Here is an 11,651-nt window from a genome sequence, read left to right as displayed (position 1 = left end):
TCCGCTGGCTGCACTGGAAGGAGACCCCTTACCAGGAAAATGCTGACTGTTCTCTAGTCCTTCCCCTGAAGCCACACTCCTCACTCTGCCCCCGTATGTCTCTGAGGCCTCCTGAGTCACCATCCCTCTGCTGGAGCCCGGGGTGAGTGCCTGTGAATGCCTGTGTGTGGGCTGTTTAAGAGGATGTTTGGGTTTCCCGCTGCCTTCCGGCCATGGATGGTTGGAATCCCTACTATTTTTCACAACCAGATGTTATGGGGCCTCCTCTTCCAGGCACTGGTACTCGGGACTGGGGAGCCTGGTGTGGGGGGCTGGGGTCCCTCAGTCCTCTGGGCGTAATCTCCACGGCTGAGATATTCCTTCTGATTCTCAACTGCCTCAGGGACGTGAGGGGTCTGTTCTGCGTCTCCGCCCCTCTCTTCTTCTTTATATTTTCAGTTAGAGGACTTCTGTTTAGCTAGACTTCAGATGGTTCTCCAGGTTGATTGTTCTGTAATTTAGTTGTAATTTTAATGTATTCACAGATGGACGCAGGCACAGTGTTTATCTACTCCACCATCCTGGATCTCTAGAAAGGGTTTTTAAAAGACAGAAAGGACAAAGGATTCAACTTCTGGGAACATGAGAGGCCAAGAAGTCAGGGAACCTTTGCTGGAAACCCAGAAATGCTGAAAAAAATATCAACAATTGAAAGAAAGAAAGGGGGATCTCTAGGTATGAGATAGGAAGAGGGAACTTTGAGGCACATAGGGCTATTTGATGTGAATATAAGCCCAAATGGCTAAGGACTGGGCGCTGAGTACCCACTCAGGCCTTAGGGTCTAGAAAGGTACAGACCTGGACCGGGACCCAGCTTAAAACTGGGACACTGGAAGGCTCTTAGTGAGTAGAGGATGGAGAAAACAAATCCTCCCACTGGTCTAGAGCCACAGCAAGGAAGTTTGTGGTGTGTCTGGGGCTCTCCAGATGAATGAAAAAATGTCTGCTATAGAAACTGACTAGCCTGACTATGCCATGTGTTGGTGTGAGGTTCTAATTTACACTACCCATGTGGTGAGGGAATCCTGACATCAACAAAGAATATAAAAGCTGGTTTCACAGTGATGAATCCCTTTGGTCCTGCCAGAAATGTGCAAAATCCAGTTGTTTATTCTGATCTCTCACAGAATAAGCAATTCCCATTGAAGATGAGTTTATAATAAGAACTTATAAACCAAACTAGGAAATGGACCACATGAAGGATTGGACCAATACACAGGAGAATTAACCCCTTAAGAACTTGAGACAATAAAACAATTTGGAAGAGAGTGATAAAATTGTTATGTTCAATAATTACAGAGTCAAAATGATAGAACATAACATTGAAAAAAGAAGAGGCAAATTTGAAATGCACTATATCGAGAAAAACTTTAGCCATTTACATTTTAAAAAAACCCTCAATGGTTAGAATTCTTTTTTCATTAACACAGTAATAACATATCAGTCAAAATTCCAAAAAAATAACTCATTAAATAGGGGAAAATGAAGAAAAGCAACATATTAATCTCATTTATAAATACTGTGTTGGAAATCCTAAATAAAATATTAACACAGAATCCCAGTAGCACATCAAAAAAATATATCATGAATAGATCAAAAAAGAAAAATTGGAAGATCATCACCATAGATGCTGAAAAACCATTAGATAAAATTCATGAGGGAAATAATAGCAAATTTCATGTTAAAGTCAGTGCAAGATAAGGATGTTCTCTTTTACCTATTTTTTTTTTAACTTGTCAATTAGGAATGTGTTTGATTGCAAGTAAAGAATACCTGAATTTAATTTTCTACGTGACTAAAACTACAAGAGGCTTAAACAAACAGGGCTTTATTTTTAAGTCTGTAGATAGTTGACTGCTTTGGCTCAGTGCTTTCATATTTTGGAGCTGGTCAAAGGTTATATATACTTACCGTTTTGATATATATTGTAAAACTGTCATCCAAAGATGTTTCACCAATTTAGACTCTCACCAATAAAGTATGAGAATGCCTGTTTCCCTACATCTTTTTCAGCATTGGCTATTTCCTAACTTTAATGAGTTTGCTTCTTTTATAAGTGAAAAAAGATATTTCAGTGTCTTGATTTGCATTTCTTTAATTATAAGTGAGGCTGAATGGAACATTATTACTTGCCATTTTTACTTCTCTATTTGTGAATAGTCAGTTATAACTTCACCTGTTTTTCTGTTGGCTCTCTCTCTCTCTCTCTCTTTCTGTGTGTGTGTGTGTGTGTGTGTGTGTGTGTGTGTGTGTTTGTGTATGTAGAAGTAAGTGGAATTTTTTTCATGCTCTTAGAGACTTGATGTGGCTTCAAATTCCACAGTGAAAGTTGACTTGTGACAAACACTGGACCAACTGCTGGGCCGTCTCACACTATACTTCACAGTCAGGAACATTGGCAATAAAAGCCAAAAAACAAACATGGGGACAGATTTCCTGTTCACCCCCAGCTGTGGTTATCCCAGGATATGGAATAAAATACATGACAATGGGAGAGTCAGGAAGCCCATGCTAGTCATTAAGGGTCTAATGGATGGAAAAAAAGACCATTTTCCTTGATTTTGTCAATCTCTCATCGTCCTGAATTCACCTTTGCATTCAATTTCAAGAGATAATAACAAGTTGGCTTACAGGATATTTCCTTGGAATAGGATGCTCAGCTGAGATGAGACCTCAAAGGTGTCAGCTGAACAGGATGGGTGCTTTGCATTTGGCTCTTTCTTTCCTCAAGGTCTGTCCTGGAAACCCCTCCATCTTTTCTAGGAATGTTAGAGCCAGCAGGGCCTTTAGAGATTACTTACCAACAAAAATGAAGCCCGGAGAAGTTAGGTCCACACTCAAAGTCACATTTTTGCTTGGAGACAGTATAATAATGGCTACAACTTATATTATGTGCTAGGTATTCCTCTAAGCACTTTACAAATAACATCTCATCTAATTCTCATAATAACCTCATGTAGTATCAGTAGCATTCCCATTTAGCAGATGAAGAATTGAGGCCCAGAGAGGCTAAGTAACTTGTTCAAGACCACACAGCTAATAAGTGGCAGAGTTAGGATTTGAACCAGAAACTTTGGCTCCAGAATCTTGCCCTTAACTACAACTCTATATCTTTTTGTTCAAAGTGAATCCCCTTCAAATGTACAACTACACTGAATTTCCCCAAGAATGAGATTACAATCATTAGAATGTTTTCCAAAGTATTTTAAAAATACGTTTACCTCAGAACCCAATATACTTACACACACCAGTGTGTTATAATTGAAAGACAGTTTCCTTAAAAAACAATCCTTATGTTTTGTACTTGTAATATCCCCTGGTATGTTCCCTTTTTTCTTTTCTATTTCTGTCTCTTACCCTTTTTTGAAAAAAAAAATGCAGGCCACAATTTACTAAATGAGTCATGATCCACAGTTTGAAAAAATGCTTCTTTAAACTACCCTTGTAGCTCACATCTCTGTTACGAAAACTGTTAGTAATTTATACATGTTAAATTTCCATCCACACACATTTGTTGGAGTGGGAAAGACTGTCAAGTAATTTCTGGTCAGTAGGTATTTATTGCTCTCACTATAGTTAATGTCTAAAGATGATACATTGGGGCTTTAAAACAAATCACCATGCTCTGACCTTAGGGAAACCTTCATTCACCCACCCATCCATCCATCCATCTATTCAATAAATATTTGAGCACCAACTATATGGCAGGCATTGTGCTAAATTAGGAATTGGTAAAGTATGGCCAGCAGGCCAACTCTAGAGCACCACCTGTTTCTGTAAATAAAGTTTTATTTGGACCACAAGCATGCCCATTCATTCAAGTATTGTCTGTGTCTGCTTTTGTGCTATGATGGTAGAGTCAAGTGGCTGCCACAAAGACCATGTGGCTTGTGAGGCCACAAAATCTCTCTTAATCTGGTCCCTTACAGAAAAAGTTTTCAGACTCTGGTGTTAGATTCTAAAATACAGTGATATTTTAGACCGGTTTCTGCCATCCAGGAGTTGTGAATTATCCTGCTTAGCCTAAATTGGGTTTCCAGCTCCTTGGGGTGGGGTGGGGTTGGGGTTTGGGTTGGTCCAGGCTTTTTGCCTCCCTTGAATTGTCTCGAGAACACCTGTTCACAGTAGATGCTCAGCAGGCATTTTCTGCTGCTGAAATTATTCAGTAGATCTGGCAGCAGATATTGGAATGAAAGTAACCTATCTACAGGATAGGAAAGAGAGTCTATTCCTATAACATAACAAAGAGTTTCATTTTATAGTTGCCTATCTTTGCTGCTATGAGAAGCAGGACATCAACTTTTATTGAGTACCTCTCACATGAGGGAACCCCACATGCAGTCTCTCATGTGGGGGAACAAAACGCTAACAGACAAAAGATAACATCAGCCAACGAAGGCAAATTTTCCTAACATCATTCCCACAATTTGGCCTCAAAGTCGGCAGTCATTGGTAATAAGTCATCATTGCCACTCGTGTACGAGTAGCATTCCAGCACGCCCGATAAAACTGCGAACAAGAGATAAAGATGCAAAAGAGTAATAGACCAGCAAAAACAAAAACAGAACCCTTAATATTCCAGCTCATATTAGGTAACCAAGTTGCTGCAGGGTCTTCTCTTAAACTATCAATTTGTGAAATGTGATGCTGCATATCTTCCATAAGGGGTGATACATTTGTCTTATAATCAGGGGTATATACACAACAGTTAGTTTCTATTATAGCACATACTCCTCCTTGAGCGGCAGTAAGCAAGTCTAATATCATTTTATTTTGCAATATAGCAGTACAAATTTGAGCAGTTTCTTGATTCAATAGGTTAATACTATTATGTGAATCATTAAGAGCTTTTTCTATATGGGTTGCCAGAGCCTCGATATGGGATTCTGCTATGATGGCTCCAGGCTGTGGAGAGAAAATAGAAACAGTGGAGAACCATGAGGAAGGGGTCCTACGAACTCTTCCCCATAGGGATTTTCCTAAAGGCCAATTATGGGGAGTTTGGGGTAAAGTTTTATAAATGGTGGTAGGAAGGCCATCCCTATGCACAACATCCTTTCCAAGGGGGCGGAAGATACCTCCACCCAAAATGTCTGCATACCCACAGGGCTCCCCAAGGGATGGGGCTAGTGAGGGAGGTATTCATGGGGTTCATGCCTGAGGTCAAAGTTACATTTAGGATTTGGTACAAATGCTAGGGTGAGCCCACCCCACAGTAACACTTGTCCATCCACGATTTTCAACACACCAGTAACTCACGTTAGAAGGGTACACTGCCAACCCTAATTCCCAATTACGTCTAGTCCAAATCTTCTGGGGCCATTTATCAGCATGCTTGGAGTACGACAGTTAAGCATAGCTCGTCCATGTAACCCAATACGTTGATATGTGTCCTTCCAAGATTTCCACGTGGATGGCTAGGTGGTGCCATTCCGCGTCCACATTATCTTCCACTCTGATTGATTTGTCGTACGAATAGCCCAAGGACGTTCCGCTCCGGCAAATGCTGGCAGCTGCCCACATAGCCCACATTGAGATGGGTTCAAAGCTTCAGCCGTACAAATAATCCAATCTATAAAGGTGTTTCCTTGACAAAGGGCAAAGAGGAGCCACCCTGCAACAAACTGACAAATCATTGCTCCTTAAAACAATAAGGTAGTGAAACATGATATTCTTTAGGGAACATTATTACACCAACATTTTCTTGTCCTAGGCCTATCAATTCCCCAGCTTGGGGAATATACTGGGGTGGCTTCTTCACCCAAATCTTTGCACCAGGGTGAAGGTAGATCCGAAACCACCAACACCCTATTGAGTCAGGAGGTGCCGGGGATCAATTTCACTAACAGGCCACATCTTACAAGGGATCCCTAAAAGTTGGGCAATACAATCCCCCTTTCTACATATCCACTTTTTATCTGTGTCATGTTGTAAAATAACTTTTAATTCTCCATGGTAATCCGAATCAATGATTCCTCCTTGTACTTTAATACCTTGGCTGGCCAGACTGAATCGAATTTTTAACAGTCTAAAATGATGGGAAGGTGGAATAATACCAATTTGTAAGGGAAATAATCCCCGGCTGAGTGGTGTGGTGTTCAGGATTATATAAATCTATTCTGGCAGCCCCAGATGTAGCAAATTGAGGCAAATATGCTTTAGGGTTCATTCACCAAAACTGAACCTCCTTAACTGGAATGTCTGATAAAGCTATTGGTAAATTGGGGACCATCATCCTCATTAGAGGAGTTTCTTGGGCATTAATGGGACAATTGTTCAACTGTTTAAGGGCTACGACCAAATTATCTTTCCAATGGCGGTACGTGCCACCACCTAATATCCATAACTGGTATTTTTAGCAAACCATTCATTCTCTATCAGTCCTGCGGCTTGAGGATAATGGGGTATGTGATAGATCCATTGAACACCATGTTTTTCTGCATACTTACCAATAAACTTACCTGTGAAGTGAGTGCCATTGTCGGAATGTACTTGGGTTGGGGTACCATAATACAGTGTAAGGATTTCTAAAGTCTCAATTGTATTTTGTTGAGTGGCATGATTGTAAGCATTAGCCACCAAAGATTCTGAATATGTATCCACACAAGTACAGATATATTGACAATTTCTATCTTGGTATAGGGGCCCTATGTAATCTGTCATACCTGGGTTGATAATTTTCCCCGTTCAATATAGCATGTCAATCATTGAGGGACACTTTGACTCTTTAAGTGTTGACGATCTGAGACAGCATTCTGGGCAGAGCTTAAGGTCAAGGGTAATCCTCTCTGTCGGGCCCACCTGTAGGTGGCTTGGGCTCCTAAGTGTCCAGCTTTGAGATGGACCTATTTAGCTAAATCTTCTACGTTCAGAGAGGGTAATTCTGCATCGTTAGTCCGGGCTTGCTGATCAGCTACAGTGTTCTGTATCCAATCTGAGGATGACAAGTTAGCATGAGCATCTTCATGAAAAACAGTTTCTTTAGTCTTATGTACTAGGTGCCAAATATCTTCCCAGATTGGTTTTCCACATATGTCCTTTTTTGCAGTTTTTCAATCATTTTCAGCCCATATAGGATCCAGGTAGTTAATCCATTTGCGACTGACCAAGAATCTGTAAATAAGTAACATTCTTTCCCAAATTCCGTCTGTAATGCTTGAAAGACAGCATATAATTTCACATATTGACTACTCTGGCCACTTCCTTCAGCTACCTGGGTCTGTCCTTTTATAGGGTTATAAGCTACTGCTTTCCAGTGTCAATGGTCTCCTATATATTTAGCAGAACCATCAGTAAGCCATGCATGTTTTTTTTTTGGCTGCAGTAAGTTGATCAAAATGGACTCCCCATTTTACTGGGATGTCCCTTCATCCTAGTAAAGGTGTGGGTGGTCCAGATTTTTTATGTCAGCTGGCATCTGTGCCACTTGCTCATGTAACATCATGGTTCCTGACGGACCTATTTTTGCTCTGTCTTGAATATACCATTTCCATTTTATAATGCTAGCTTCTTGGGCATGCCCTGTCTTGTGACTCTTGGGACTACTCTGTATCCATTACATTATAGGAATCATAGATCTCATGAATAACTTGTGGTTCAGAGTTAAAGCTTCAGTGTCTATCAGAGTCTATAACAGTGTTTTTCAGAGTCAGAAAAACAAGCTAATTGTTTTTCTAAAGGGGTATAGGCCTTGGTGGCCTCTGGAAGCTTTCTGCTCCAAAAACCTAAGGGCATACGCTTTCCATCTTGCTTTTGCCATAAGCTCCGGCTACTGTAGTCATCATCAATAGAGACCTGAAGTTCTACAGGCCCTGCCTTTACTGGCCACAGGTCCAAAGTGGTTTGCACTGCCATCTTAGCAGCTTCAAATGCAGCTGCTTGTTCCGGTCCCCAAGAAAACTCTTATTTCTTTTGAGTAACTGACTACAAGGGCCTTAGAACAGCACTCAGGTGTGGTATATGATGCCTCCAAAAATCCAAACAAACCTATAAACTTCTGGGCCTCCTTTTTGGTCTTTGGGGTGGCAAATTTCAATATCTTACTTTTAGCCTTTGGTAAGATTTCCTGTCCACCTGCATTCCACATTATACCTAAAAATTCGACTACCTGTGCTGGGTCCTGTATTTTTGAGGGGTTTATTTCCCATCCTTTGCTTTGTGGGTGTTCTAGGACCTGTTCCAGTGCCTCCCTAACCCTCTCTTCAGTTGTTGCCTGTAGCAAAATATCATTTATATAATGGACACAATTTATCTCATGCTGACTAAAATATGTTCACTCAAATGTTCTGCCACCTGCTAGTGGCAGATAGTAGGGTAATGGATATATCCTTGCGGCAGGTGGGTAAAGGTGTACTGCTGTCCTTGCCATGTGAAAGCAAATTGTTCCCAACGTGCCTTAGGTATAGGAACAGTGAAGAAGGCATTTGCTAGATCTTTCACTACATACCAGGTCTCTTTCGCTAGTTGTGTTCACTCTATTAAAGTAACAATACTGGGAACAGCAGCCGCAATAGGTGGGGTGACTTTATTTAATACTCTGTAGTCTACTGTCATATGCCACGAACCATCAGCTTTTCTAATTGGCCAGATTGGATTATTCCATCGTATAGTTATTCGTACCGAAACCCCAGCATCCACATATTCCTGGATGGTTTCAGTAATTTCTTTCTGACCACCTGGGGTGCAATATTGTTTAAGGCTCACTACCCCTGTAGTGGCGGGGACGTCAACTTCATATCGTAATTTTCCCACTATTACTGGTTTAACTATTACGACCACCCAGACTCCAAATTTATATGTCCCCACTGGCAGGTGCAAGGTCGTGTCTCACAAAATGTCAATCCCTATGATGTATTCAGATATGGGTACCATCAGGACAGTGTATCAGGATCATGCTTCCAATTTTCATTTTTAAAGTTATTTGTTTAGCAGTAATTTATTTTCCGCCTAATCCACTAATTAACACAAATTTCCCAGCAGACTTTGAGGGATTTCCATAAATTAAAGAGGCCTCCACCCCTGTGTCTAACAATGCCCTAGCTATGATGGGGGTGGTATTCCACCAATAAATGGTTAATGTCACGTGAGGTCCATAGTCCACTCCCCCCAGTTGGACTTGCACAAGGGCTTGGCCTTTCTGTCCTTGAGTTAATTGTGCCTGCGCCAGAAGAGAATCATAAAGATCGTTATTTGGGAGAGAAAGAGAAAAGGGAGGAGGGAGAGCTATTGGAACCGAAGGATCAGAGAGGGAAATCAAGTCAGAGGTACAGTCTACCTTCCTAACATCCAGCCCCTTTTGTTTATAGAGGCACCACAAGTCTTTAGTTCCTCTTCTATCTAATTGTTCAAATGGTACACCAGCCCTCAGGAAAGCAGTAAACATTTCTGTTCATATCGCCCGAGTTTCTGCCCCAGTTACCCACTTCTTTCTTTCTTTCTGTTTTTCGTTCTCCAGAGTTAACATCCCACTGATTTTGACATGCTGACCAATCTCCCACATCACCCAGTTCTCCCAAGGCGGAAAAAACATCCTCCACTGACTCCCCGTTCTTTGTGAGGAGCAGAGACATCAAGACTGCACAATACGGAGGGGGGCATTATTCGTCTTAAAGGCCCCTCCAGAGGTACCAGGTCAGCATCATCTACCGGTTCAAGAAACACAGCAGTCTTCATAGCTTCCTCTCTTAGTCTCTGAACACCATCCCTAAGAGCACACCAAGGTTTGGCAGGTGGCCATGCTTCTGGGGTGGGGTATTTTTGTCTTGCACCCAGAACGACCAAGTCCAGAACTGTTGGACTCATAATAGTTAAACCAGTAATAGTGGGAAAGTTCCATAGGTTGCTTGACAATTAAGGTTAGGGGGATGAGCCTGTACAGACCAATTCCAGAAAGTCGCCTGTACCTCAGGTTCTTGTGACAAAGTAATGAATTTTGCTGCATCTCCCGCATCCAGCCTGGTACCTCCAGCACCCAAATCCTTTAGTCTAACTAACCAACTTAACAAAGATTCCCTTCTATTTTGTTTTAAAATGTTCCTTATCCTGTCTACCTCCTGTTGAGTATAGTCCTCTATTGTGTCTCGTCTAACATTTCCACCTGCTTGCTGTTTCAGCCTCCTTTGTATTAAAGGCTTTACTTCCTTCCTTTCTATCTTTCCAGAACCTTCTTCAGTATCTTCAGGCTCACTGTCATCCCATATGTCTCCGTCCCATATATTCAGATCCCATCCTGGCCCAGTTGAAGCCAGGGCCACCTGCACTTTCCTAACATTAATGTTTTCCCGTCTTCCTCTATTCTTATACTTAGCAACCTGCATGGCAGTTGTCTCAGCCATGTGTTGCTGTGTGCGGGCGTGGTCTGTTAATACCTGCAAATGGCACTGTGCAATAGACAAGAAGGACTGGACATCTTCTAATGCATTTTCTAACTGTACCTTTGTAGCAAGCAAAGCATCCCGTTCCAGAACCATCTTTTCATAAGCAGTTAACAAACACCATCCATGCCTAGCCAAGAATTCTTTACTTCCTTTTCTCATGACCATCGTTAACGCCTGCCGGATATCCTCCGGCTCAGCACGATGCAAAAAAGCACCCCAGTTTTCACAGAGGCCAACCCCATGGGCCCATTGCTTCACTAACAGCATGAAGTGGGTGTCCTCCCATCCCGGGATGTGGGAGGAGACCCCGGGCCCTCGAAATGAGAAGCCTATCCTGCCTGACTATGCCAATTTATAATAATGAGTTGGTGGAAAAGAAAGAGGAGGAGCTCGCTAGAGAGGGGTTAATTAATTTATTTAGCAACATGCAATAGCAAAAGACAAAGGCAATTCAAACGAGGTGCTAGTGACAGAAAGTAAGGGCAACTAAGACTAAAATATATACCAGAGAAGCTCACCGAACCAAGGGAAAACAGCACTGGAAAAGTCAGAAATCAAAACCTTGTCAGGTCTGCGGCTGAGAAAGCTGAGGCGTCTCCCTCGGCTACTTGCTAGTTCCCAAGAATGCTGGAATGATGAAGAATCACCAAGGATGGATGATGAAATTACACTGCCAATTGAGGTCTGTCTTATATATTTTCTCAGATGTACCTTAGAAAGCTCCTGGTTCCTGCCTCCCCCTCCAGGAATGGCCAGTTCCCGGGAGGGTTAGGCAGTTACTGTGATAAGAATATTGCTTATCCGCCTGAAGGCCCAGTTCATTCGGACAAACAACACTTACTGTTCTTTTCTGGGACCATCGGCCCAAGGCCTTCCAAAGCTTGGCAACGTGCCTGTCACGTCATTCTGATATAACTTAGTTACTTCTCTACCTTATCTGCTGATGTGGGCAAAACAGATTAAAAAACCAACTCGGAGTTTTTCTGGGACAAACCTCCCAGGCAGTCCTCCACATCTGAAGGAACAAACAGAAAAACCTCACATGCAGCCCTCCACATGCGAGGGAACGAACAGACAGAGCTTACATGCAATCTTCCACATGTGAAGGAACAAACAAACCAAACCTCACATGCAGTCCTCCACAGATGAGGGAACAAAAAGCTAATCAAAAGCTAACTAGTACCTCACGTGCAGTTTCTCACGTGAGGGAACCCCACATGCAGTCTCTCCTGTGGG

The sequence above is a fragment of the Rhinolophus ferrumequinum genome, chromosome 16 (genome assembly GCF_004115265.2).
Source record: "Rhinolophus ferrumequinum isolate MPI-CBG mRhiFer1 chromosome 16, mRhiFer1_v1.p, whole genome shotgun sequence".
Classification (NCBI taxonomy): domain Eukaryota; kingdom Metazoa; phylum Chordata; class Mammalia; order Chiroptera; family Rhinolophidae; genus Rhinolophus; species Rhinolophus ferrumequinum.
Note: the sequence above shows the minus strand (reverse complement) of the source record.